Here is a 12,500-nt window from a genome sequence, read left to right on the forward strand (position 1 = left end):
AAGAACAAGTGGAGGGGTGTGTGTGTGTGTGAGAGACAGAGAGAGAGAGAGAGAGAGAGAGAGAGAGAGAGAGAGAGAGAGAGAGAGAGAGAGAGAGAGAGAGAGAGAGAGAGAGAGAGAGAGAGAGAGAGAGAGAGAGAGAGAGAGAGAGAGAGAGAGAGAGAGAGAGAGAGATGGAGATGGAGATGGAGATGGAGAAAGGTTGAGGTCACAGAGCAGAGTACTCTCTCTCTCTCCAGTCTGCCTGCCTCAGTGTGGCCTCCACACCTACGGCCCATAATCCTGTGAGAAATGCAGCAGGGCTTTGTGGGAGAGAGAGAAATAGAGAAAGAGAATTAGCTGATGCTGAGGCTGAGGCTGCCATATTAGCGTCATTTCACCTGGAGAGGCTCACTAAGAGCTGATGTCAATCAAACATAATCCCATCTCAAGAGGGTGCCAGAACTGGTTGGTGGAAGGTGTACAGTGTGTGTAATGTATGTGTGTGCGTGTGTGCATGCATGCAGCCGTGAGTGAGTACTTGCTTGCTTGGTAGCGTGCGTATGTGTGTGTGTGTGTGCCTGCTTATATGTGTGCTTCCCGTGGGCGGTAAGAGTGGAAAATCTCTCTCAGGTGATTTCCGCAGTTTCATCTCCATTCCCCGTCAGATCAAAATGCCGTTATCACCTGCTGCAGGGCCCTGTGCTTCAGAGAGAGGAGAGCAACCAGCTGTATATTTAACCATCAGTTGTGGGAATGAGAGAGCTCTTTGAACCACATTCCAGAGGGGACCTGCTGCATTTCCCACCCCTGTGACTGTTTAGGGGGGTGGAGGGTGGAGGAGAGTAGGGTTTGGGTTTGGTAGAGGGGAGGGGGAGGGTATGACACTAAGCTCCTGTCATGTTTAAAGGTGCTCTAATCCACTCAGAGACCCTCCTTACCTGGTCAGAGGGGGGTTGATGAGGGGTCAGCCCCCACCCAGAGCCTGATCACATCAAAGGGGATAGGGGATTAGTGGTGAGGAAGTGGGTCCCAGGCTGGCCCTGTCCCATGGTCCCTTAGCCTGCAGGGGACCAGGGAACAGTGGGACCAGGCTGCGCTCTGGGGCTCGTGGCATGGATGACCCCCAGGAGACCCACACCATGGAAGAGAGATTGAGAGAGGGCTTGAGAGATGGAGAGAGTGAGGGAGAGGAGAAAGTGGAAGTAATTTCCTGTCACAAACTCGGATACCTCCTGCGCCTCGACCTGTTGCTTCAGCCTGTTGTTTCCGAAGTTTTCCTTTGTTTTATAAGTGTTTGTGTCAACACCTGCTACCAACTAGCCAGTTAGCTAGCTAGCTCACTAGCTAGATTGCAATGGAGCCAGCTTCGCCTGGAATAGCTAACAAATGTTTCCAGGGCTATAGAAGCTGTGTTTATTACGCTCTTGTCCGGGACAGTGTTAACAATCCGGAGTTCCAATGCGGCAATTGTTTGCTAGCGGAGGATTACAGGAATGAGGTGGCTATGCTTCGCAAGCAAATCTCAATTCTGCGCGAATTTATGGGGAAAACACAACGTTCTTAACTCCTATGGCTGGACGCCACTCGGGCTTGATGGATGTTTCCCAGCCTTGTCATCTGTCCCTATCCAAACGGTCTGTGCTACCTGGAAATTGCCGGGCAAGGAAGTCGTCTCCATCTGCTTCTCTTCCTCCATCTTGTAGTGAAGTAGACGGAGAACGTCAAGAAGATTGTTCCAATCAGTGCTGGTCCCATGTCACAAGTCATGGAAACCGAAGGCAGCGGCATGCTGCTAAGCGGACGGGAGTGACTGCGAGAGGTTCAGAGCAGATTGACATAAGTAATAGCTTTGCTGCACTGGTGCCTGATCTACAGTGGGGAAAAAAAGTATTTAGTCAGCCACCAATTGTGCAAGTTCTCCCACTTAAAAAGATGAGAGAGGCCTGTAATTTTCATCATAGGTACACGTCAACTATGACAGACAAAATAAGATTTTTTTTCTCCAGAAAATCACATTGTAGGATTTTTTATGATTTTGTTTGCAAATTATGGTGGAAAATAAGTATTTGGTCAATAACAAAAGTTTCTCAATACTTTGTTATATACCCTTTGTTGGCAATGACACAGGTCAAACGTTTTCTGTAAGTCTTCATAAGGTTTTCACACACTGTTGCTGGTATTTTGGCCCATTCCTCCATGCAGATCTCCTCTAGAGCAGTGATGTTTTGGGGCTGTCGCTGGGCAACACAGACTTTCAACTCCCTCCAAAGATTTTCTATGGGGTTGAGATCTGGAGACTGGCTAGGCCACTCCAGGACCTTGAAATGCTTCTTACGAAGCCACTCCTTCGTTGCCCGGGCGATGTGTTTGGGATCATTGTCATGCTGAAAGACCCAGCCACGTTTCATCTTCAATGCCCTTGCTGATGGAAGGAGGTTTTCACTCAAAATCTCACGATACATGGCCCCATTCATTCTTTCCTTTACACGGATCAGTCGTCCTGGTCCCTTTGCAGAAAAACAGCCCCAAAGCATGATGTTTCCACCCCCATGCTTCACAGTAGGTATGGTGTTCTTTGGATGCAACTCAGCATTCTTTGTCCTCCAAACACGACCGAGTTTAGTTTTTACCAAAAAAGTTCTATTTTGGTTTCATCTGACCATATGACATTCTCCCAATCCTCTTCTGGATCATCCAATTGCACTCTAGCAAACTTCAGATGGGCCTGGACATGTACTGGCTTAAGCAGGGGACACGTCTGGCACTGCAGGATTTGAGTCCCTGGCGGCGTAGTGTGTTACTGATGGTAGGCTTTGTTACTTTGGTCCCAGCTCTCTGCAGGTCATTCACTAGGTCCCCCCGTGTGGTTCTGGGATTTTTGCTCACCGTTCTTGTGATCATTTTGACCCCACGGGGTGAGATCTTGCGTGGAGCCCCAGATCGGGGAGATTATCAGTGGTCTTGTATGTCTTCCATTTCCTAATAATTGCTCCCACAGTTGATTTCTTCAAACCAAGCTGCTTACCTATTGCAGATGCAGTCTTCCCAGCCTGGTGCAGGTCTACAATTTTGTTTCTGGTGTCCTTTGACAGCTCTTTGGTCTTGGCCATAGTGGAGTTTGGAGTGTGACTGTTTGAGGTTGTGGACAGGTGTCTTTTATACTGATAACAAGTTCAAACAGGTGCCATTAATACAGGTAACGAGTGGAGGACAGAGGAGCCTCTTAAAGAAGAAGTTACAGGTCTGTGAGAGCCAGAAATCTTGCTTGTTTGTAGGTGACCAAATACTTATTTTCCACCATAATTTGCAAATAAATTCATAAAAAATCCTACAATGTGATTTTCTGGAAAAAAAATTCTCAATTTGTCTGTCATAGTTGACGTGTACCTATGATGAAAATTACAGGCCTCTCTCATCTTTTTAAGTGGGAGAACTTGCACAATTGGTGGCTGACTAAATACTTTTTTTCCCCACTGTATATCTGACCAAATTATGAAAGACAAGCATTGTAATTTTTAATTCCATAAAGTGAGACTGGAAGAGGTAAAAAAAAGGATTGTTGTCTATCAACAATGACAAGCCACCGGGGTCTGACAACTTGGATGGAAAATTACTGAGGATAATGGTGGACGATATTGCCACTCCTATTTGTTACCAACCCTTAGTAAACCTTTGGAGAAAAAAATTGTTTGACCAGATACAATGCTATTTTACAGTAAACAAATTGACAATTGGTTAAGAGAAATTGATACTAAATATATTGTGGGGGCTGTTTTGTTAGACTTCAGTGCGGCTTTTGACATTATCGATCATAGTCTGCTGCTGGAAAAACGTATGTGTTATGGCTTTACACCCCCTGCTATATTGTCTATAAAGAGTTACCTGTCTAACAGAACACAGAGGGTGTTCTTTAAAGGAAGCCTCTCCAACATAATCCAGGTAGAATCAGGAATTTCCCAAGGCAGCTGTCTAGGCCCCTTACTTTTTTCAATCTTTACTAACGACATACCACTGGCTTTGAGTAAAGCCAGTGTGTCTATGTATGCGATGACTCAACACTATACACGTCAGCTACTACAGCGACTGAAATGACTGCAACACTTAAGTTTCAGAATGGGTGGCAAGGAATAAGTTAGTCCTAAATATTTCAAAAACTAAAAAGAGAAGTCTGTCCATAATAAAGTGGTGCTCTGCCTTCTTAACAACACTATCAACAAGGCAGGTCCTACAGGCCCCAGTTTTGTCGCACCTGGACTACTGTTCAGTCTTGTGGTCAGGTACAAAGAGGGACTTAGGAAAATTACAATTGGCTCAGAACAGGGCAGCACGGCTGGCTCTTAAATGTACATGGGGAGCTAACATTAATGATATGCATGTCAATCTCTCATTGCTCAAAGTGGAGGTGAGATTGACTTCATCACTACTTGTTTTTGTAAGAAGTGTTGACAAGCTGAATGCACCAAGCTGTCTGTTTAAACTACTAGCACACAGCTCGGACAACCATACATACCCCACAAGACATGCCACCAGAAGTCTCTTCACAATCCCCAAGTCCAGAACAGACTATGGGATGCGCACAGTACTACATAGAGCCATGACTACATGGAACTCTATTCCACATCAGGAAACTGATGCAAGCAGTAGAATCAGATTAGAAAAAACAGATAAAAAACATCTTATGGAACAGCGGAGACTGTGAAGAGACACACACACACATTCGCACACACACGCTAGCACACGCACTCTACACACACGTAAATTGTAATATTGTTGTATGGTGGTATTATACATTTTATATGAGTGGCGCAGTGGTCTAAGGCACTGCATCGCAGTGCTAACTGTGCCACTAGAGATCCTGGTTCGAATCCAGGCTCTGTCGCAGCCGGCCGCGACCGGGAGACTCATGGGTGGCGCACAATTGGCCCAGCGTCGTCCAGGGTAGGGGAGGGAATGGCCGGCAGGGATGTAGCTCAGTTGATAGAGCATGGCGTTTGCAACACCAGGGTTGTGGGTTTGATTCCCATGGTATAAAAAAAATGTGTATTCACTAACTGTAAGTCGCTCTGGATAAGAGCGTCTGCTAAATGACTAAAATGTAAAATGTAAATGTAGTGATGTAATAATGTGATATGATGTAATGTTTTATATTTTGTTTTATGTGTAATGTAAGTGCCTTAATGTGTTTGGATCCCAGGAAGAGTAGCTGCTGCCTTGGCAGCAGCTAATCGGGATCCCTATGAAATACAAATACAAATACAAAACAGTGAGATATGAGGAAGCGGTATTCAGTGGGGACCCCATTTTTTTCTCCAGAATTTGTGGCCACCCTATTTTTTCACTACAAATTCTGGTGACCCCACCCACCCCAAATCTAATGTCACAATCTTAAAATCTGTAAAAGTAGATTTTCACATCGATAAATAACCTTAAATGAATTACATTTTAATCTAAAATTAAGAGAATTCATAAATAAGAACAATAAATATTTATCTTTGTCAAAAATGTTTGTATATTGTCCAATAAAATAATCTGTACTCCAAATGTTTTGTCCCCCCCCCCCCCAAAAAATGAAAAAATTGGGCAAACCCACTGCAATTCCCCCGCGACCCTACTAGGGGTCACGACCCCAACTTTGAAAACCACTTTATAACTATCTTTTTTAATGGATTGCTAATGAAAACAGAGGACTAATTGTTGTGCCAAGTTATTACACCTCTTTAAGGAATACCTGGGATAGGATAAAGTAATCCTTCTACCCCCCGCCCCCACCCCCCCCCCTAAAAAAAAAACATATTGTAAAGTGGTTATCCCACTGGCTATAGGGTGAATGCACCAATTTGTAAGTCGCTCTGGATAAGAGCGTCTGCTAAATGACGTAAATGTAAATGATAGTCTCTGTCGGGGCAGCACGCACACTCAGTCACGTCACACTGTGCACCGTGCCTGTTTTATCCTTCAACCCTCCCTGGGCGGCAGTGACTTCATCTAATTTATTCTGTGTGCCCGGCCCTGGCCATAATAAAACAGACACACATAAACGTCCTGAGTCATTTATGGCCGGCCTTTGGCCTGCCTGCCTGGCGGAATGACCTGTCATCAACCAATCAGTGTTGCTCTGTATCTTGGGCCAATCTGACGTGGGTGCCGTGATGAGATTAGTGCGAGGTGACACAGCTGACGGAATGGCTGAGGTCGCCATGGCGTTAATGATCCACTTAGTCCTGTAATTTGTTTTATGTCGTGTCGCTGTGTCACGGATGTTAGCCACGGCTTAGCTAGCCGCCCCCTGGCAACCATCTTTGGGAAACAGCCCTCGAGCGCTGGTGTCCCCTTGACTGGTATCCCTTTGACTGGTGTCCTCTTGACTGGTGTCACCTTCCGTCCCTCTTCCTCTGCCCTCCCTCTGCCCTCCCTTCCTCTCCCTCTACCCCTCTGTTTACTTGTGCATGTAAGCCTATATATAAATATCTGATTACTATTTCAATGATTTGTTTGATGGCCAAATCCCCCCCACACACACACACACACCATCATTGCCCTGTTGGTCGTCCCGCTGGCATTTGCTACTGTGAATTTCACAGGCGTCTGAACATGGTTATTTGAGGGATGTCATAAGGAGGGACACTCCAACTATGCAAGCAGCTGCTGCGCTGATGCAATACTAATGCAATAAATGTTGTTGTTATTGTAGGTAAACAACTTAACTCATATTACTTAGCTAGCTGATGTCCTTATCTTATGGAATGTGCATTCCATAATCACATTGGGAATGATTACTGTCCATTATCAACCACTATCCTAGCAGCCTAACCACATAACTAGCCAATCAGCCATCACAAGTCAGATTATGGTGCTCTGTCTTCTCATTCAGGGAGGTTGCGTACCAAACGTGTTGCACACATATTACTGTACAATACATGTGTACTCCAAGTGCTGCTACTGGGAGGGTTGATGAGCTGTGGTGCCCTAAACAACATGGCCAGACGAGGTGCCATGCTCTACGTTCTACTGACTATCTGACTGACTGACTACCTGACTGACTACCTGACTACCTGACTGACTGACTACCTGACTACCTGGCTGATTGCTTGACTGACTGACTGACTACCTGACTGACTGACTACCTGACTGACTACCTGACTACCTGACTGACTGACTACCTGACTACCTGGCTGATTGCTTGACTGACTGACTGACTACCTGACTGACTGACTGACTACCTGACTGACTGACTGACTGACTACCTCACTACCTGACTGACTGACTGACTGACTACCTGACTGACTGACTACCTGACTGACTACCTGACTACCTGACTGACTGACTGACTACCTCACTACCTGACTGACTGCTTGACTGACTGCCTGACTGGAGGAGTCTTGTTGTGTCTTGGGCATGTGTGATGTGGTGGGAGGATAGGGAGGATAATTAACAGACTTAATTGGTTGTGACAGTAACCTCAACTCAACGCAATGTCAACACTCACGCAACCCAACTGAAAAAACAAGTTGTGTAACTTTTAAATGAAGATTATGTTTCCAATCCTACAGCAGACATTCTTTTAGATAGGATATAGTAACCCAGTAAGGTTGATCCAATTAAATGCAGAAACAAGGCATTATTTGACAATTTCACGGCACATACAGTGGCTTGCGAAAGTATTCACCCCCCTTGGCATTTTTCCTATTTTGTTGCCTTACAACCTGGAATTAAAATTGATTTTTTTGGGGGTTTGTATCATTTGATTTACACAACATGCTTACCACTTTGAAGATGCAAAATATTTTTTTATGTGAATATTTTTTCTTGTGAAACAAACAAGAAATAAGACAAAAAAACTGAAAACTTGAGCGTGCATAACTATTCATCCCTCCAAAGTCAATACTTTGTAGAGCCACCTTTTGCAACAATTACAGCTGCAAGTCTCTTGGGGTATGTCTCTATAAGCTTGGCACATCTAGCCACTGATATTTTTGCCAATTCTACAAGGCAAAACTGCTCCAGCTCCTTCAAGTTGGATGGGTTCCGCTGGTGTACTGCAATCTTTAAGTCATACCACAGATTCTCAATTGGATTGAGGTCTGGGCTTTGACTAGGCCATTCCAAGACATTTAAATGTTTCCCCTTAAACCACTCAAGTGTTGCTTTAGCAGTATGCTTAGGGTCCTACTGGAAGGTGAACCTCCATCCCAGTCTCAAATCTCTGGAAGACTGAAACAGTTTTCCCTCAAGAATTTCCCTGTATATAGCACCATCCATCATTCCTTCAATTCTGACCAGTTTCCCAGTCCCTGCCGATGAAAAACATCCCCACAGCATGATGCTGCCACCACCATGCTTCACTGGGGGGATGGTGTTCTCGGGGTGATGAGAGGTGTTGGGTTTGTGCCAGACATAGCGTTTTCCTTGATGGCCAAAAAGCTCAATTTTAGTCTCATCTGACCAGAGTTCCATATGTTTGGGGAGTCTCCCACATGCCTTTTGGCGAACACCAAAGCGTGTTTGCTTATTTTTTCTTTAAGCAAGGACTTTTTCTGGCCACTCTTCCGTAAAGCCCAGCTCTGTGGGTGTACGGCTTAAAGTGGTCCTATGGACAGATACTCCAATCTCCGCTGTGGAGCTTTGCAGCTCCTTCAAGGTTATCTTTGGTCTCTTTATTGCCTCTCTGATTAATGCCCTCCTTGCCTGGTCTGTGAGTTTTAGTGGGCGGCCCTCTCTTGGCAGGTTTGTTGTGGTGCCATATTCTTTCCATTTTTTAATAATGGATTTAATGGTGCTCCGTGGGATGTTCAAAGTTTCAGATATTTTTTTATAACCCAACCCTGATCTGTACTTCTCCACAACTTTGTCCCTGACCTGTTTGGAGAGCTCCTTGGTCTTCATGGTGCCGCTTGCTTGGTGGTGCCCCTTGCTTAGTGGTGTTGCAGACTCTGGGGCCTTTCAAAACAGGTGTATATACAGTGGGGCAAAAAAGTATTTAGTCAGCCACCAATTGTGCAAGTTCTCCCCACTCAAAAAGATGAGAGAGGCCTGTAATTTTCATCATAGGTACACGTCAACTATGACAGACAAATTGAGAAAAAAAATCCAGAAAAATCCCATTGTAGGATTTTTAATGAATTTATTTGCAAATTATGGTGGAAAATAAGTATTTGGTCACCTACAAACAAGCAAGATTTCTGGCTCTCACAGACCTGTAACTTCTTCTTTAAGAGGCTCCTCTGTCCTCCACTCGTTACCTGTATTAATGGCACCTGTTTGAACTTGTTATCAGTATAAAAGACACCTGTCCACAACCTCAAACAGTCACACTCCAAACTTCACAATGGCCAAGACCAAAGAGCTGTCAAAGGACACCAAAAACAAAATTGTAGACCTGCACCAGGCTGGGAAGACTGAATCTGCAATAGGTAAGCAGCTTGGTTTGAAGAAATCAACTGTGGGAGCAATTATTAGGAAATGGAAGACATACAAGACCACTGATAATCTCCCTCGATCTGGGGCTCCATGCAAGATCTCACCCCGTGGGGTCAAAATGATCACAAGAACAGTGAGCAAAAATCCCAGAACCACGGGGGACCTAGTGAATGACCTGCTGAGAGCTGGGACCAAGTAACAAAGCCAACCATCAGTAACACACTACGCCGCCAGGGACTCAAATCCTGCAGTGCGAGACGTGTCCCCCTGCTTAGCCGTACATGTCCAGGCCCGTCTGAAGTGCATTTGGATGATCCAGAAGAGGATTGGGAGAATGTCATATGGTCAGATGAAACCAAAATATAACTTTTTGGTAAAAACTCAACTCGTCATGTTTGGAGGACAAAGAATGCTGAGTTGCATCCAAAGAACACCATACCTACTGTGAAGCATGGGGTTGGAAACATCATGCTTTGGGGCTGTTTTTTCTGCAAAGGGACCAGACGACTGATCCGTGTAAAGGAAAGAATGAATGGGGCCATGTATCGTGAGATTTTGAGTGAAAACCTCCTTCCATCAGCAAGGGCATTGAAGATGAAACGTGGCTGGGTCTTTCAGCATGACAATGATCCCAAACACACCGCCGGGCAACGAAGGAGTGGCTTCGTAAGAAGCATTTCAAGGTCCTGGAGTGGCCTAGCCAGTCTCCAGATCTCAACCCCATAGAATATATTTGGAGGGGAGTTGAAAGTCTGTGTTGCCCTAGCGACAGCCCCAAAACATCACTGCTCTAGAGGAGATCTGCATGGAGGAATGGGCCAAAATACCAGCAACAGTGTGTGAAAACCTTGTGAAGACTTACAGAAAACGTTTGACCTGTGTCATTGCCAACAAAGGGTATATAACAAAGTATTGAGAAACTTTTGTTATTGACCAAATACTTATTTTCCACCATCATATGCCAATAAATTCATTAAAAATCCTACAATGTGATTTTCTGGATTTTTTTCTAATTTTGTCTGTCATAGTTGACGTGTACCTATGATGAAAATTACAGGCCTCTCTCATCTTTTTAAGTGGGAGAACTTGCACAATTGGTGGCTGACTAAATACTTTTTTTCCCCACTGTATACTGAGATCATGTGACAGATCATGTGACACTTAGATTGCACACAGGTGGACTTTATTTAACTAATTATGTGACTTCTGGAGGTAATTGGTTGCACCAGATCTTATTTAGGGGCTTCATAGCAAAGGGGGTGAATACATATGCACGCACCACCTTTCCGTTATTTATTTTTAGGAATTTTTTGAAATAAGTTATTTTTTTCATTTCACTTCACCAATTTGGACTATTTTGTGTATGTCCATTCCATGGAATCGAAATAAAAATCAAAATTACAGGTTGTAATGCAACAAAATAGGAAAAACGCCAAGGGGGATGAATACTTTTGCAAGGCACTGTATAGTCTGCCACATAGGTCAGGACTATTTCCTCCATGTACCATTGTTAGACCAGGGCTAATTTACTGTAGATAATATATATTGGCTATAGGATGGCTATAGGATGACTATAGGATGACTATAGGATGGCTATAGGATGACTATAGGATGGCTATAGGATGGCTATAGGATGACTATAGGATGACTATAGGATGGCTATAGGATGACTATAGGATGGCTATAGGATGACTATAGGATGGCTATAGGATGCTATAGGATGGCTATAGGATGACTATAGGATGGCTATAGGATGACTATAGGATGACTATAGGATGGCTATAGGATGGCTATAGGATGAGTGATAAGACAGGTTTATGATGTAGAGGGCAGAAAGTGCTCATGGAACTCAAGACAAAAGGAGACCCACAGGAGACCCAACGTCCCTCTCACCAGGGAGGGGTTGCCATGGCCACAGGAAGGGGTCAGGAGGTCACCCATCAGGGGGTTCATTGGGCAAGACAGGGGCGGGGCAGGGGTGACGGGAGCAACTTTGTGCCTGCTGTCTCGCCCCTTTGTCCCTCATACCATCAGCGGGGGCTGCACCTGGCAACTGTCCTTGGTACTCTGCCAGCCCCCCTGCACACACGCGCAAGCACGCACACACACACGCACGCGCGCACACAGACACACACACACACACACACGTCACAGACAGCTCAGAGATGAGCAGACAGATCTTATCAGGTGTGTTAAGCATTCTTAAATAAAGCTGTGTGTATGTGTTTTTGTGTAAGGAGGACTCCCATCATCTTCATGAATAGTTGAACTTAAGCACCTACTAGTAGATAGCGCACCCTTATTCTGTAAATGTGTGTAAATGATCTTATTTACATGTATCCTGTAGTAGTGGGAGCTCTACTCATGATACCTGTGTATGACTGCTGTAGGTTATCTATCCATCTTCCCTGTATGAGTGTATGGGATGTGCCAATCTACCATTTATGTGTGCAGTGATCTATATCTAAATTCAGATCCCATCTGACTCGTAGACAGAGCGTTTCGACATGGCTTGTGGTTCCCTCCTATCTGTCCAGTTAGGTGTGTATATATGGGCTCCATGTGTGTGCAGCATGTATGAATGGGGCAAATATGAGTACTGGATCGCTAAGACATCAAGTGGAGAACTCCCCCTCTGACTCTCTCACTTCTCTTACACACACCAAACAACAGCACATTACCCTGCCCCTTTCTCCTCCCCTCCTCTTACCTCCCACCTTCTCTTCGCTCACACCCCTCTCTGTCCCTCTCTCTCTTTGTGTTCTTGAATTAAGTCCATTATTCTTGTCCTGCTCTCACTCTGAGTCCTTGTGCTTCCTCTGTTCCTCTGTGTATTGGAGTTGTGTGCTTTTCTGAGTGGACCGAAGTGCTTGCTATAGCAGCTGACGGGTATACTGACCCTGTCTTCGTTTCACTTCTTCACCCACCAGCCCTGCCTGCTTTGACTAACTGACTCACTGGATTTCCCCCAGCTTTTATGCTCCTGTCTTTTATTGTTCCCCCCTGAGGCTGTACACCTAGTGTTTCAGAGAGGACTCTGCCTTTACCGCTCTGTGGATTCTACTAAAGGATTTTTATCCTACCTCTGGGGTTTGTGTGGT

The 12,500-nt window shown here is 44.9% G+C and overlaps 1 protein-coding gene across 2 annotated transcripts in view; it reads left to right on the top strand.

Moving 5' to 3' along the window:
- Positions 1 to 12,500, top strand: part of sema3b (sema domain, immunoglobulin domain (Ig), short basic domain, secreted, (semaphorin) 3B) — an 84,902-nt gene that overhangs the window by 34,872 nt on the left and 37,530 nt on the right. Inside the window, exon 1 of one of the 2 annotated variants that reach the window (XM_041856040.1) lies at positions 12,198 to 12,500. This exon is cut by the window's right edge and continues 277 nt beyond it. The exons of the other annotated variant lie outside the window; for it this stretch is intronic. The gene's annotated coding sequence lies outside the window, so the exon portion shown is untranslated. Of the gene's footprint in view, positions 1 to 12,197 lie in introns of those variants that run through there. 2 annotated transcript variants of the gene reach the window in all.

The sequence above is a fragment of the Coregonus clupeaformis genome, unplaced genomic scaffold (genome assembly GCF_020615455.1).
Source record: "Coregonus clupeaformis isolate EN_2021a unplaced genomic scaffold, ASM2061545v1 scaf0303, whole genome shotgun sequence".
Lineage (NCBI taxonomy): Eukaryota > Metazoa > Chordata > Actinopteri > Salmoniformes > Salmonidae > Coregonus > Coregonus clupeaformis.